General features: G+C 46.9%; 1 pseudogene; it reads left to right on the forward strand.

The window, feature by feature from the left end:
* Positions 1–705: 705 nt before the first annotated feature.
* On the forward strand, positions 706–2,988 carry LOC147459791 (uncharacterized; annotated as a pseudogene).
* The last annotated feature ends 13,138 nt before the right edge of the window (positions 2,989–16,126 follow it).

Genomic DNA, 16,126 nt, shown 5'->3' on the forward strand with positions numbered 1-16,126 from the left:
CCCTCGAAGAGGAACAAAGAAGGCGGATGCGAGCACTGCATGTGAGAGTGACCGGTCTCAAGGACATAAACAATGTGGAGAAGGAGGTCACAAGCCTTACATCAATGATGGGGATGGAGAAGCCTTTGCACACAAAGGCATGGAGGGTATGTAAGAAAATTGATGGCACGGGAGAGTCTTCAAAGGGGAGAGCTCTCATACTACGCTTCCCCTCGTTGGAAGATAAGAAGGAATTCTTGAGGAAGAGGCCTACTCTCAAAAAGACAGGTATTTTCCTCGGTGATGATCTGACTCTCTCACAGCTCGCACATATGAGAGAGGTAATGCCAGAGATTACAGCAGCAAGGGAGAAGGGAAAGATATCCTTCTACAGAGATGGACGGGTGGTGATTTTAGAGCGGCGCACTGCATGATGGTGCGAGACCTATGGGACCACATTGAAGATGGCTACCTGGAATTGTAATGGGTCTATGAGGTTGGACGTGGGTGCATTTGAGGACAGTTTCAAAGACAAGGATATTGTATTCTTCTCAGAGACTCATCAGGCCCGTGGACAGGTGATGCCACATGTGTTGGGATACAGATGGGAGACAGCTCACAGGACAAATGCGAGATCTGAGCATACGAGTAGAGGTTCAGGAGGAGTAGCAGTGCTATTCAAAGAGGAACTACAACCATTACTGCATATTGTACGAAGAGATGATCATGCTAGATATATGTGGGTGAGACTAAGAGCTGACACAGGTCGATTCCTATATATTGCCATATGCTACTTTCCTCCCGGTACATTAGTGTATGCTGCATCCAGAGGGCAGTTGCCTTTCTCTATACTAGATGATGACATATGGGAGTTTTCTAGGGATGGTGATATCATTCTCCTAGGGGACTTCAATGCCCGAACGGGTAACTCGCAGACAGTCTTCTACGACACTTCAGATGAGATGCTTAGAGAGCTGGATGTGGGTGAGTTGGGACTTGACAAATGCTCAGATGACAGAGAGGAGATGGAGTATGGGAGATACCTCATGGAAATGACGACTACACATGGATTAGCCATACTTAATGGCTTACAGCGATTTCCTGGAGCAGCCAGTTTCACATGCTTTCCACACAGACATGGGGCCAGTACAGTGGATTATGTTATGACACAACCGAGCTTTGTCCCCTGCATTCAAGATTTCACAATGGGAGCCAGGCCAGTGGGCATAGCAGTAGATCATGCTCTCTTGACTCTGTCCGTTAAATTTTAGTATAGTATAACCCAGACATCACGAGGCAGGTCACACACCCGCTATACATTTACACCAGAGACTGATTTTGTTTATACAGAGGAGATCTGGGACCGTCTATTGGAAGGCACAACTGACACAAATGGTACAGGCCTCTCAATGGAGGAGTGCACCACTCTACTGACTGAAACACTGCATGGGGCTACATCAGTGGCATATCCACACACTGAGCCGGGCAAGAGACGACATTCTGGGAGCATGCCCCAAAATAGTTGGTATGATGAGGAGTGCAGAGAGATGAGAGCCCAGCTTCAGAGGGATCTTCTTTTAGGAGTCATCACTTACAGACGGTCTCAGATTGCTTTCCGACGCCTTGTGCGACGGAAGAAGCGAGCTTACCTAGCTCAGATGGAGCGAGACTTATATCAGATGTTCTTGAGTAGGGACTCGGGAGAGGCATGGCGACTCTTCCATGAGCACTCCCCTCCCCCAGTGATTACTTCATTTGATGTGTGGGGCCAATATGCGACATCATTATATACGGTTCCTAGACAGGAACCCCTTCGAGACCCTACCAAGCCTTGCCCAGCTACGAGCACTTTCTTTACACCTGAGATGGTACAAAGGGCCATCGACAGGATGAGGACCGGGAAGGCATATGATCATGACGGTCGAGTAGCGGAGCACTTTATACATGCCAGGGATATGCTAATGGAGGTTCTCGCAGTGTTGTTCAATCGTGCCATGTGTAAGGGATTACCTGAGACTTGGAGGTTGTCTAATATTGTGCCCATATTCAAGGCGGGTGACCCTACAGAGCCTGGGAACTACCGCACTATTATGGTTGGACACACATTGGCACGGTTGTATGCATCTATTCTGGAGCAACACTTGAGTAATTGGGCAGAGGGCGAGGGTGTACGAGCAAAGGGTCAGGCCGGCTTCAGGAGGGGTTTCTCCACTCTTGATCACATTCTGACACTCAGGGCCATCATTGAGGAGGGCAGAGGAAATGGGAGACGGATCTATTGTAGCTTTGTGGATTTTCGCAAAGCATTTGACATGGTACCAAGAGCTCAATTGATGCGCAGACTACAGGAGATGGGGGTGCCCATAGAGGTGAGTTTGGGGATTATGGCTTTATACAGATCAGTGATGGGACATATATGCACTCCGGAAGGGGGAACTGATTTAGTTCACTCTACTATTGGAGTGAAACAGGGCTGCCCATTGTCTCCTACTCTATTTGGTATGTATGTTGATGAGGTATCTGATTACATTGACAGAGAGGGTGACAGGGGTGCCCAGCTGGCAGGGACATGAATCCCATTGTTGCTATATGCTGATGATATTGTGCTGATATCTGACTAACCAGAAGGTATGCAACGACATTTGGATGCACTACGCAGTTTTGCAGAAGATATTGGATTGTGTGTAAACCTAGGTAAAACCAAGGTTATGGTGTTTAACACCACACCGCAATGGGTCAGGAGATCAATACCTACTTTCAAATATGGTCAGGAGATTGTGGAGTATATAGATGCATACACTTACCTTGGGGTAGTCTTTACTGGGCCGAGAGTTTCTTTGAGAAGAGCAGCAGAGACTAGACTAACTAGAGCTGGTGTGGCTTTGGGAGGAATGGAGAGGATGTGTTCGTAGGTTGAGTTCCAGGAACCTAGGACAAAGTTATGGCTCTTTGATACTTTGGTTGCCTCTACTATGCTATATGGGGTGCAGGTTTGGGGACCTTCTGTAGGCAAGGATGGTTGGAGGCATATGGAGAAGCCCCTGGTATCTATGATCTCTCGGCTGATTAGAGCCAAGGCTTCCGTACCGCATGATATCATTCGAGCGAAATTAGCTGCCCCCCCTATGGAGATTGAGGCGCTTACCAGATCAGTCTCATTTGTACACAGTCTGTGGGATACTACCAGAGACAGATATGCCAGGGTGGCTCTAGAGTCCTCCAGACAATTAGCTCTTAATGGGGATACATCATGCTGGTATGCATAGATGGCATCATGGTTTCAGACACATAGTTTCACCATGGACAGGTTGCCTCCTTTTCAATACTCTCTACAGGCACCCTTGGGGTCTCTGTCGCGGGTAGAGATTAATAGACTCATTCGTCAGGATCTGATCCAGCTGGACACGAGGAGGACATGGATAGAGCCGATACAGGAGTTGGGCACAAAGATGGCTTTCTATAGAGAGCATCTTCTCCACCTCACGGGGGACGGGTTTGTGATTCGACCTAGCTATATGGACACGCATCTTTCTCATGGTTTGTGTTGTGCCATTGGCCAGATACGCACGTCCTCACATCAACTCGAGATTGAGACTGGCAGATTCAGAGGGACACTAGCAGGTAGCAGGATATGCCGCTTATGCCATCTAGAGCCAGAGACAGAGGTACATTACATATGTCATTGCACAGTGTACTATGAGATACGAGGCCATTTTCATTGTCTATTCAGAGAAGGTTTTGGGCCTCTATCTAGGGTCATGAGTTATGAGGATCAGAGATGTCTTGGGCTATATCTACTTGAGTTACACAGGCATAGAGAAACTTTACTGAGGAGAGCTAAAGAGAGACAACCCCAGAGACAGATCACAGATTTCTTTACACTAGATATTGTACACCCAGAAGAACAGACAAAGGAGCTGTCAACAGTGGAGAGGTCTGCCCGCACTACTGGCATTCTCATAGACCAAGCATTGGAGCTAGGGAGATCTAGACGACCCTGATAGAGAAGAGGAGCTACACAGTTTCGAAGGAGGCTACAACAAAGGATTCAAGCCATACTTTTTCGTCGTCCAGAGTGCAAATGAAGATGGATCTCTATGAAGATGGATCTCCACTTCCCTCCCATATTGTCTACACATTGTACTGCTTAGTTCACACATTTCACGCCTTTCACCTTTCACACCTATCAGCTTAGTTTAGGTTTCCGCAGTATTTATATTTTGTTATCCTAGTTTAATTTATTTTGTTAATCTGACTTTGTGTCAAATACACCGCATTGTAACTTTCTGGTCTCATAGGTCACTTTGGCCTTTTGAAGACATTAATATAACATTTCATTTCATTTCTCTCTCTCTCTCTCTCTCTCTCTCTCTCTCTCTCTCTCTCTCTCTCTCTCTCATCCTCATAGCTCATGACCCTAGAGAAAGGACTGAAACCCTCTCGGAATAAGCAGTGGAAACGGTCCCGTATCTCATAGTACACTTTGCAATGACATATGTAATGTAGCTTTGTCTCTGGCTCTAGCTGGCATAAGCGGCATATCCTGTTGTTTGCTGGTATCTCTCTGAATCTACCAATCTCAATCTCCAGCTGATGTGAGGATGTGCGTATCTAACCAATGGCACCCTGCAAACCATGAGACATATGTGTGTCCATGTAGTTGGGTCGAATCACAAACCCATCTCCTGTGAGGTGGAGAAGATGCTCTTTATAGAAAGCCATCTTCGTGCCCAACTCCTGTGGCGGCTCTATCCATGTCCTCGTGGTATCCAACTAGATCAGGTCGTGACGAATGAGTCTAGTAATCTCCACCCGTGTAAGAGACATCGAGGGTGCCTGTAGAGAGTACTGGAAAGGGGGCAGCCTGTTCATGGTGAAGCCATGCGTCTAAAACCATGATGTCATCTGTGCATACCAGCATGAAGTATCCCTTTGAAGAGCTAACTGTCTGGAAGACTCAAGGGCTATTGTAGCATATCTGCCTCTAGTAGTATCCCACAAGGAGACTGATCTCTGGTAAGCGCCTCAATCTCCATATGTGGGGCATCTAGCTCTCCTCGAATAATAGCGTGGGGTACGGAGGCCTTGGCTCTGATTAGTCGAGAGATCATAGATACCAACGGCCTCTCCATACGTCTCCGACCATCCTGGCCTACAGACGGTCCCCATATTTGCACCCCATACAACATAGCTGAGGCTACTAAAGTATCAAAGAGCAATAACTTTGTCGGAGGTTCCTAGAACTGAACGTGTGAGCACATCCTCTCCAAGCCTCCCAAGGCCGCATAAGCTCTGGTCAGTCTAGTCTCTGCTGCTCTCCCCAAATAAAACCTCGGCCCAGTGAAGACAACTCCAAGGTAAGTGTATGCATCTGTATACTCTACAATCTCCTGACCATATGTGAAAGTCGGTGCTCATCACTTGATCCACTGTGGTGTGGTGTTAAACACCATAACCTTGGTTTTACCTAGGTTTACAGACAATCCACTATCCTTTGCAAAATTGTGTAATGCATCCAACTGTTGTTGCATACCCTCTGGTGACTCAGAGATCAACACAATATCATCTGCATATAACAACAATGGGATCCACGTCCCTGCCAGCTGGGCACCTCTATCACCCTTTCTGTCATGTAATCAAACACCTCATCAACATACATACCAAATAGAGTAGGAGACAATGGGCAACCCTGTTTCACCCCAATGGTGGAGTGAACTAAATCAGATTTCTCTTCCAGGGTGCGTACATGTCCCCTCACTGATCTGTATAGAGCCATAATCCCCAAATCAACACTATGGGCACCCCTATCTCCTGCAATCTGCGCATCAATCGAGCTCTCAGTACCATGTCAAATGCTTTGCCGAAAGCCACAAAGCTACAGTAAAATCCGTCTCCCATGTGACCTGCCCTCCTCAGTGATGGCTCTCAGTGTCGAATGTGATAAAGAGTGGAGAAACCCCTCCTGAAACCGCTTGGCCCTTTGCTCGTACAACCTCACCCGGTGAGATGGTGAGGAAGGCCATTGATAGGATGAGGACTGGGAGAGCATATGATCATGATGGCTTAGTGGTTGAGCATTTCACGCATGCCAGAGATTTACTAGCAGAGCTTCTAGCAGTTATGTTTAACCGTGCCATGTGTGAGGGCTTGCCTGATACTTGGAGCCTATCTACTATTGTACCTATCTTCAAGTCGGGAGACCCGATGGAGCCTGGGAATTATCGCACTATCATGATTGGACACACATTGGCACGGTTGTACGCATCTATTCACAGCTTAGTAGATGGGCAGAGAGGAAGGGGATACGCGCAGCCGGGCAGGCAGGTTTCAGGAGGGGTTTTTCTACTCTTGACCATATCTTGACACTCAGAGTCATCATTGAGGAGGGCAGATCGCGTGGAAGACGGATCTATTGTAGCTTTGTGGATTTCCGCAAAGCATTTGACACAGTGCCCAGGGCTAGATTGATGCGCAGATTAGAGCAGATGGGAGTACCCACAAAGCTCATTTGGGAGGTCATGGCATTATACAGGTCAGTAGTAGGGCATGTACGCACCCCAGAGAGTCTATCCACACCAGTTTACTCCACTATTGGGGTGAAGCAGGGCTGCCCGCTCTCTCCTACTCTATTTGGTATGTATGTGGATGAGGTTTCTGACTACATTGAGAGAGATGGTGATAGAGGTGCACAGCTGGCAAGGACATGGATTCCACTATTGCTATATGCTGATGATATTCTGTTGATCTCCGACTCTCCGGAGGGGATGCAACGTCACTTGGATGCTTTGCATAGGTTTGCCCAGGAAAGTGGTTTGTCCGTCAACCTTGGTAAAACCAAGGTCATGGTATTTAATACCACCCAACAGTGGATCAGGAGGTCAGCGCCAGCATTCACATACGGCCAGCAGAAGGTGGAGTATACAGATGCTTACACTTACCTTGGAGTGGTATTTAGTGGGCCAGCATTTTCATTGAGGAGGGCAGCAGAGACTAGATTGACCAAAGCCCATGCAGCATTGGGTAGATTGGAAAGGATGTGTTCACAGGTTCAGTTTCAGGAGCCTCCGACGAAGCTCTGGCACTTTGACACTTTGGTGGCTTCTGCATTGCTTTATGGAGCCAAGATTTGGGGACCTTCACTGGATGATCACGGGAGGACAGGCCGCAGTGATGGAACGGGGGACATGGAGAAGCCTCTGGTCTCTATGATCTCGCGGCTCATTAGAGCCAAGGATTCAGTACCACGTGCTATTGTACGAGTAGAGCTAGCTGCCCCCCCACTAGTGGTTGAGGCGCTCACCAGATCTATCTCCTTCATACACCGCATGTGGGAACTTCTCAGAGACAGATATGCACGCCTTGCACTTGACTCCTCTCGACAGTTAGCCATGCAAGGAGATACAGCATGCTTGACATCATGGTTTCAGGCGCATGGGTTCAGCATAGACAGATTGCCTCCCTTCCAATACTCACTGGATGCGACCTCTCTGACTCTTACACAGTCCGAGATCACCAAGCTCATTCGCCAGGACTTGACTCAGCTAGACACCAAGAGGACATGGATACAGCCAGCACAGGAGCTGGGCACGAAGATGGCTTTCTACAGAGAGCACCTCCTCCAGCTTACGAAGGATGGTTTTGTGATGAGGCCCAGATACATGGACACCCACTTGTCTCATGGGATACGATGTGCTATTGGCCAGATACGCACATCCTCACACCAGCTTCAAATCGAGACTGGGAAATACAGCAGAGTACCAGCAGAGGCTAGGACATGCCCCCTGTGTGACATCAAGCCTGAGACAGAGTTGCACTACACATGCCACTGCCCCGTCTACTATGAGATACGAGGCCACTTCCATTACTTGTTCAGAGAGGGCTTTGGACCATTCTCTAGGGTCATGCGGTACGAGGATAAGAGATGCCTGGGTTTGTTTTTGCTCGAGCTGCGCAGACACAGAGAGAGCCTGATGAGAGGAGAGGCTAGCCAGTCTCAGAGACAGATCACAGACTTCTTTAGAGCTGCCACTGGACAGCCGGAGGAGTTACTACCACAGCAAAGCTCGGCGCCTCACACCAGAGGCACAATGATCGACCGAGCGACTGAGCTGGGGAGATCCAGACGCCCACGACTGCGGAGAACTACACAGCATTGACGGAGGCTGCGTCAAAGGGTTCGGATCACTTTGGCTCGACATGCACGACGCCCGGTTAGACTACAGACCATGGAGGAGATTGATGAGACCCGCCAGCGACTGATGTTGGATCTCCTGTGATCTAGCTATCCTAGTTAGCTGTTTAGCTGCTTAGTTCACACCTAGCAGTTCAGGATTCCTTAGTATTTTATTTTGTCATTTTGTTATCTTGTTACTCTCACTTTGTATCAGATCCACCACATTGTAACTTTTTGGTCTCATAGGTCACTTTGGCCTTTTGAAGATGTTAATATAACATTTCATTTCATTCTCTCTCTCTCTCTCTCTCTCTCTCTCTCTCTCTCTCTCTCTCTCTCTCTCTCTCTCTCTCTCTCTCTCTCTCTATCGTGTTGATATCAGACTCACCAGAGGGTATGCAGAGACATTTGGACGCATTGCGTAGTTTTGCAGAGGATAGTGGATTGTCTGTCAACCTTGGTAAAACCAAGGTCATGGTATTTAATACCACGCCACAGTGGGTTAGGAGATCAGCACCTACTTGTTGGGATCGGAGAGCACACACACAGAGAGCCAGCACGAAGAAGGAGATAGACACAGTGTGTGGCGGGGCGGTACTCACACTACAATGTGTAGTTATGAGTATAGTTATTATGGATGAGTAAATGAATGGTTGTACATGGGCGGCTGAACAACGGGCAGCCGGGCACACGGGCCTTTAACCCAACAATCTCCCACTTAAAGGCAGTGTGCCTTTAAAGTGGCCAAAGTACAGCAAAAGAAGTCAAGCCATACCCATCAGCGATCTACAGTGTGCAAACCGCTGTGAGGGTAACGACTTTGTGAGTAGATCAGCAGGGTTATCGTCAGTGTGTACCTTGACAAGCTCTATTCGCTTGTCCTCTAGCACCTCTCGTATGAAGTGATACCTCACCTCAATGTGCTTTGTCTTCGCATGGAAGACAGCATTCCGTGCCAACGCTATGGCACTCTGGCTATCACAATGTAGAATCGGAGCATCACCAGCTATACCAAGATCTCCCACTAGTCGTGAGAGCCATACGGCCTCCTTGGCAGCCTCAGTGGCAGCCATATATTCAGCCTCTGTAGTGCTCAAAGCAATGCATGGCTGTAAACGTGATGCCCACGAAACCGGTCCACCTGCAAATGTGAACACATAGCCGCTAGTAGACTTCCTCGAGTCCACTGACCTTGCATAGTCTGAATCTGTATATCCGCAAACATACATATCCTTCTCACCATAACATAGGGACAACTCTGAAGTCCCTCTCAAGTATCTGAGAATACCTCTCACTGCATCCCAATGACGCTTGCCCGGGTTAGACATGTACCTGCTAACCACACCAACTGCATGAGCAACATCTGGACGCGTAGCCACCATGGCATACATCAAGGAACCAACAGCTGACGCATTGGGAATCTGAGACATCTCTGTAGTCTCCAAATCTGTCTGAGGGCAGTCATCATGGCTGAGTTTTACATATGGAGGCAACGGGGTACTAATGGCCTTCCCCCCTTCCATATGAAAACGCTCAAGCACCCTGTCAATGTACTCTTTCTGACTAAGAAAGAGCATCTTGCGAGAACGATCACGAGTGATCCGCATACCCAAAATATGACTGGCATCCCCAAGATCCTTCATGGAAAAGGTCTCATGTAGCCTATGTTTCAAGGCATCCACATCAGAAATACACTTCCCTGCGATCAGCATGTCATCCACATACAAAACCAAAACAATAAGACTACCATCTGCAGCCTTGCGAGTATAGAGGCATGGGTCCTCATAACTGCGTACATAGCCCAATGAACTCATGAATGCATCAAACTTACGATACCATTCACGAGATGATTGCTTCAGCCCATACAAGGTCTTAAGAAGCAGGCATACCATCTTCTTTGAGCCATGAATAACAAACCCACTTGGTTGCTCCATGTACAAATCCTCGTGCAAGTCCGGATGTAAGAAAGCTGTCTTTACATCCATTTGCTTCAATTCCATGTCTTCTGTAGCTACCAAAGCAAACAACATACGCAAAGTAGACATCTTCACCACTGGGGAGAAGATCTCGTCAAAATCAATGCCCTTCTGTTGCTTGAATCCTTTAGCCACAAGCCTTGCTTTGTACCTAGGCTTTGCATCCATTGAACACAATTTTATCTTGTAAACCCACTTGCATGGTAGTGCCTTCTTACCCTTTGGCAAAGGAGTAAGCTCCCACGTTTCCTTTTGGATCAACGAATCCATCTCTGACTGCATAGCCTGCTCCCACTTGAGCTTGTCAACACTAGACATGGCCTCATCATAACATGATGGCTCCCCGCAATCAGTCAACAATACATAATCCATAGAAGGCACAAAACGCTGAGGCTGTCTTGCACGCCGCTCTGAACGCCTCAAAGACTGTGCAGGAGGTGCATCTGGCTGTCCCACATCTACATGATCTCCCAACAAGGGCTGATCTCCCACTTGAGGGTCAATGGGTTGCCCACGAGCAGCCATGGGACCATCATACCGATGACCATCCTCCTCAAATATCACACGCCGAACCTCAACCGTTCGCGGTGATGCTCTATACATAGAGTCCTCATGAAAAACAACATCATGGCTGCGCAGAATCTTCCTGTCAATAGGATCCCACAATCGATAACCCATCTCACCAGAGCTACCATAACCCAAGAAGATACATCTCTTGCTCTTTGGATCCAATTTGCTGCGTTTTGCCTTAGGTACATGTACATAAGCTTCACAGCCAAAAACACGAAGGTGACCATACGAAGGTGGCAAACCTGTCCATACCTCTTCAGGCACTTTGAAGCCCAAAGGAACACTAGGTGAACGATTTATCAAATGCACAGAAGTGGCAACAGCTTCAGCCCAAAATCCATTTGACAAACCAGCCATAGAAAGCATACTACGGACTTTTTCCTGTATAGTCCTGTTCATGCGCTCTGCCACACCATTTTGAGGAGGTGTATAGGGAGCACTAAGCTCGCGCCGTATACCCTTTTCAACACATAATGTTGTGAAAGCATGAGACATAAATTCACCCCCATTGTCCGTACGTAAGCACTTCAACTTACAACCTGATTGGTTCTCAACAAGAGCCAACCATTGCTTAAATATATCAAACACCATATCCTTCTTACGAATGGGGTATGCCCATACCTTCCTGCTAGCATTATCAATGAACGTAACAAAGTACATAGCACCTCCAAGAGAAGCATTGGGCATCGGCCCACATACATCACTATGCACCAAAGCTAGCTTTTCCAAAGATCTGTGTGGAACACTTTTCTTATGAGAAGACCGAGCATGTCGACCATAAAGGCAATGCTCACAAAACTCAAAACCACCAAAATCTGAAACGGGAATGTAATCCGCACGTGCCAACAACTTCAAACCTTTCAGTGACATATGCCCCAAACGCTGATGCCATAAAGAAGCAGGAGGTTGCTCAGTGATCCCCACAATGTGATCAGCCACACTAGCTACACAAAGGGAATACAACGTATTCCTCTTAGCACCTTTAACCAAAACAAGGCTGCCCTTAGTGATTTTCCAACCTCCATCACCAAAAGATACATTGAAACCAAGTGAATCCAACTGACCCACACTAATCAAGCTTTTTGCAAGAGCCGGCACATGACGCACACGCTGCAAGACAAACGTAGTAGAGTTTGGCATAGCCAAATGAATACCCCCAATGCCATGAATCTGCATAGAACGCCCATCGGCAATCCTGACAGTACCTGTGCTCGAAGCATCATAGTCATGAAACCACGACCTATGAGGCGTAACGTGAAAAGAAGCACCACTATCAATGACCCAATCCATAGGCATACTACGCTCATGAGTGAGAAGAAAAGCGTCATCAAAATAGGATGCAAGCAACACATCACCAAGCTCTTCACTAGTAGCACTAGTCGGAGCACATACATGGTCATCTTGAGAGCTACACTCTCCCTGTGTTGCATTTAACTCCTCAATCTTGACATTGGACTTAGGCTTGTCCTTAGCATCATGGTCTTTCTTCTTACCATCTCCATTTTCCCTTTTCCACTTGTAGCAATCCTTTTTGAAATGGCCTTTTCTACCACAATGAAAACATTCCACATCCTTTTTACTTGTGCCTGCACGGGACTTGCTTCTAGATTTACCCCTGTTGGACTTATACTTGTCCATAGTCCTGCCTCTGACAACCATTGCACTAGAAGACTTACTACCTGCATTATTCTTTCGATTAATCTCTTCCGTGAGAAGACTAGACTCCACATTAGTACTTGTCAACTCATCCGCAGGAACCGAGTTACTTATGGCTGTCCTAAATGTGTCCCATGACTCAGGCAACGTGACAAGTAAAAACATAGCTTTTACATTGTCCTCAAACGTAATTTTCTGCGTAGCAAGTTGGCTGAAAATTGTATTGAACTCATTCAAATGCGCATTCATGGAAGCACCTTCCTCCATTCGCAAATCAATAAGCTTTTTAATCCAATACACCATAGAAGCAGCTGAATGCTTATCATACATATCGCAAATCCGCTGCCATAGCTCATAAGCTCCACCCTGTGCATCTTTCACATTGTAATAAACAGACTTTGAAAGGGAAAGCCTAATGGTAGACCTGCACATCTCATCCAACTCCTCTCAATCATCCCTCTCCATGTTCTCTGGCTTAACTCCCTGCAACTTTAGAGGTCGAATCTGTTTCTTCTGCACCAAGACATCCCAAATCTGATCTTTCCAATATGAGAAGTTAGCACTATCCAACTTCTCAATATTGAAAACTGTGTCCTCTTTAGTGCCCATTACAACAAGAATGCAACAATGAGAAACCTGTAACCAACCAACAAACTGCCACAACAAAGTAGTGTTGCAAATCTGACAACACCTGCTGCTCAATCAAAGAGCAAACGCACAGAGTATAAATCAGCCCATAATATGGTCCAAAAACGTACGTAGAAATCCACAAACAAATGCATAAACCCGTGACACCTGTAACTCAACCGGCCTAGGCAAACTGTGCCACAAAATGCATCAACAATGAGCTGTCATAGAGGCATAAACATACTCCATGTCTGAATAACCACAATAGAGACATAAGCTGACCAAGCTTACACAAATCCGTGAGCATAAATGGATCCAAGTGAGCATATAACCAATGCACAAGCTCAACGAAGTCCAATCTCTACTGTCAACCAAGTACCTGTCCGTACTCAAACCGCAACATTGCAAGCAAGAGCAAACCCGCTCTATGTATAAGTGAACCAAATCTCCACAATATCATGCATAAAGAGTGTCTGTCAAACTGCCATATCCACATCCATCAACATACATAGATGATGTCAACCTGTAGCTCAAGAACACGCATAAACAGACTGCCCAGAAGAGTAGAAGCTCCCACTCAAACCACAACCATATGCATGGCTGTCCCACAGTCAAAATACATGTTTTGTAACCACAGAAGAAACCTGTATCCAAAGCTCCCTGTAACCTGTAACCTGTACCCGTACCTGTACCTGTAGTCGAAGAAGACAATGTCGCCAAACTCCCACTCTATCTATGTGTATGAGGCCACTCCAAGAAGAGGCTACACACTCTCAAATGAGCTGTGGGCTCACGTAAGTGGAAGACACTACAACAATGGCACCTGTAATGGCTATGGAAGCTCTGGCAGCAGAAAACTACCAAAGAGAGCTGAAAAACGCAGCTCCTAGTCTGTAGCTCGGATGGGATTTCTAATGGCACGAATGGCTCCGAAAGGGGGGTTAAACTCCAGGATGCCTGATGAAAATACTCGCGGAGTGCTGAACCTTCCAATGCCAAGCTCAGAAAAAACTTTTGCTCTTTAGAAATGTGCGCGTGCGCGAAACCGAAAAACGGCAATGAAACAGCAGCAAGTTTCAACACACTCAACAATGATGATGAAACTCTCAATGCTCTCACTACCAAGCTCTGATACCACTTGTTGGGATCGGAGAGCACACACACAGAGAGCCAGCACGAAGAAGGAGATAGACACAGTGTGTGGCGGGGCGGTACTCACACTACAATGTGTAGTTATGAGTATAGTTATTATGAATGAGTAAATGAATGGCTATACATGGGCGGCTGAACAACGGGCAGCCGGGCACACGGGCCTTTAACCCAACACTACTTTCACATATGGGCAGGACAGTATGGAGTACACTGATGCATACACATATCTTGGGGTGGTCTTTAGTGGACCGAGGTTCACACTGCAGGTGGCAGCAGACACTAGATTGACTCGTGCCTATGCAGCCCTAGGTGGTTTAGAGAGGATTTGTTCGCAGGTTCAGTTCCATGAACCTCGAACAAAGCTCTGGCTTTTCGATACTTTGGTCGCTTCAGTTATGCACTACGGGGTTCAGGTTTGGGGACCGTCTATTGACAGTGCTGGATGGAGTAATATGGAGAGACCCCTGATATCTATGATTTCTAGGCTGATTAGAGCCAAGGCCTCAGTCCCACATGACATCATACGAGCGGAGCTGGCTGCCCCACCTATGGAGGTTGAGGCTCTCACCAGATCAGTATCATTTGTACACAGCTTATGGGACACCACCAGGGACACGTATGCGAGGCTTGCTCTTGAGTCATCCAAACAGCTGGCATTACAGGGAGATACATCATGTTGGTATGCACAGATGAGCTCATGGTTTCAGCATGGACAGGCTGCCCCCTTTCGAGTATTCTCTTCATGCACCATCCTTGGCTCTTACACGGATGGAGACTACTAGACTCATTCGACAAGATCTTATCCAGCTTGATAGCAAGAGGACATGGATAGAGCCATCACGGGAGTTGGGTACGAAGAGGGTTTTCTATAGAGAGCATCTTCTTCAACTCACGACAGACGGATTTGTCACACGGCCCAGTTACATGGACACACATCTATCTCATGGGTTACGATGTGCTATAGGCCAGATTCGCACATCTTCACACCAGCTTGGGATTGAGATAGGTAGATTCAGAGGCATACGAGCAGACAGTAGGATATGTCAGTTATGCCATGCAGAGCCAGAGACAGAGTTTCACTACATATGTCGCTGCACAATCTACTATGAGATACAGGGACGCTTTCATTGTCTATTCAGAGATGGTTTTGACTCGTTAGATAGAGTCATGAGATATCAGGATCAAAGATGTCTCGGATTATTCCTACTTGAGATTCAGAGACATAGAGACGCTCTATTGAATGGGCAAAGACAGAGACAGTCCCAGAGACGCATCTCAGATTTCTTCAATCTGAGCACCACAGAGGCAGAGGGGACACCACCACCACAGAGCTCGGTTCCCACCCATACACACACCAGCGGTACTCGAGCTATAGAGTTAGGGAGATCGAGACAACCGCGACTGAGGAGGGGAGCCACGCAGCACCGGCGGAGATTGCGGCAGAGGATCCACAGAATTCTAGCACGACACCCAGAGTGTCAATCAGGATAGGCTTCATGCTACTTCTATATTGTATCATGGTGACACTTATCCCCACTTTGTACCTTTATGGCATGATACCATTGCTCAGCCTACCAGCCACCCATAGGAGTCGGTAGCACTCCTATCAGTTCTTTGTTTGTAGTTTTCTTTGTTTGTACCTAGACTTGGTACTAGACTCATCATTGTAATCAGTTGGTCTCATAGGTCATTTTGGCATTTTTTTGTGTGTGTGTGTGTGCGCGCGCGTGCGCCATGGAGGATATTGATGAGATTTGACAGCGACCGATGAATGATTTCATTTGAACCCACCACCCCCCTCCCTCTATTTTGTTTCAGTTTCGGATCAGCTTCAGATTCATTTCCTTAGTGTTTTAGTGTTTTAGTGTTTTAGTGTTTTAGTTTTAGTTCTTTGTACTTTTTGTACTCAGCCATGGTATCAGATTCACCAATTGTAGCTTTCTGGTCTCATAGGTCATTTTGGCCTTTCGAAGACTTTAATATAACATTTTAT

This window comes from Adiantum capillus-veneris, chromosome 4 (assembly GCF_014529385.1).
Source record: "Adiantum capillus-veneris isolate H3 chromosome 4, ASM1452938v2, whole genome shotgun sequence".
Taxonomy (NCBI): domain Eukaryota; kingdom Viridiplantae; phylum Streptophyta; class Polypodiopsida; order Polypodiales; family Pteridaceae; genus Adiantum; species Adiantum capillus-veneris.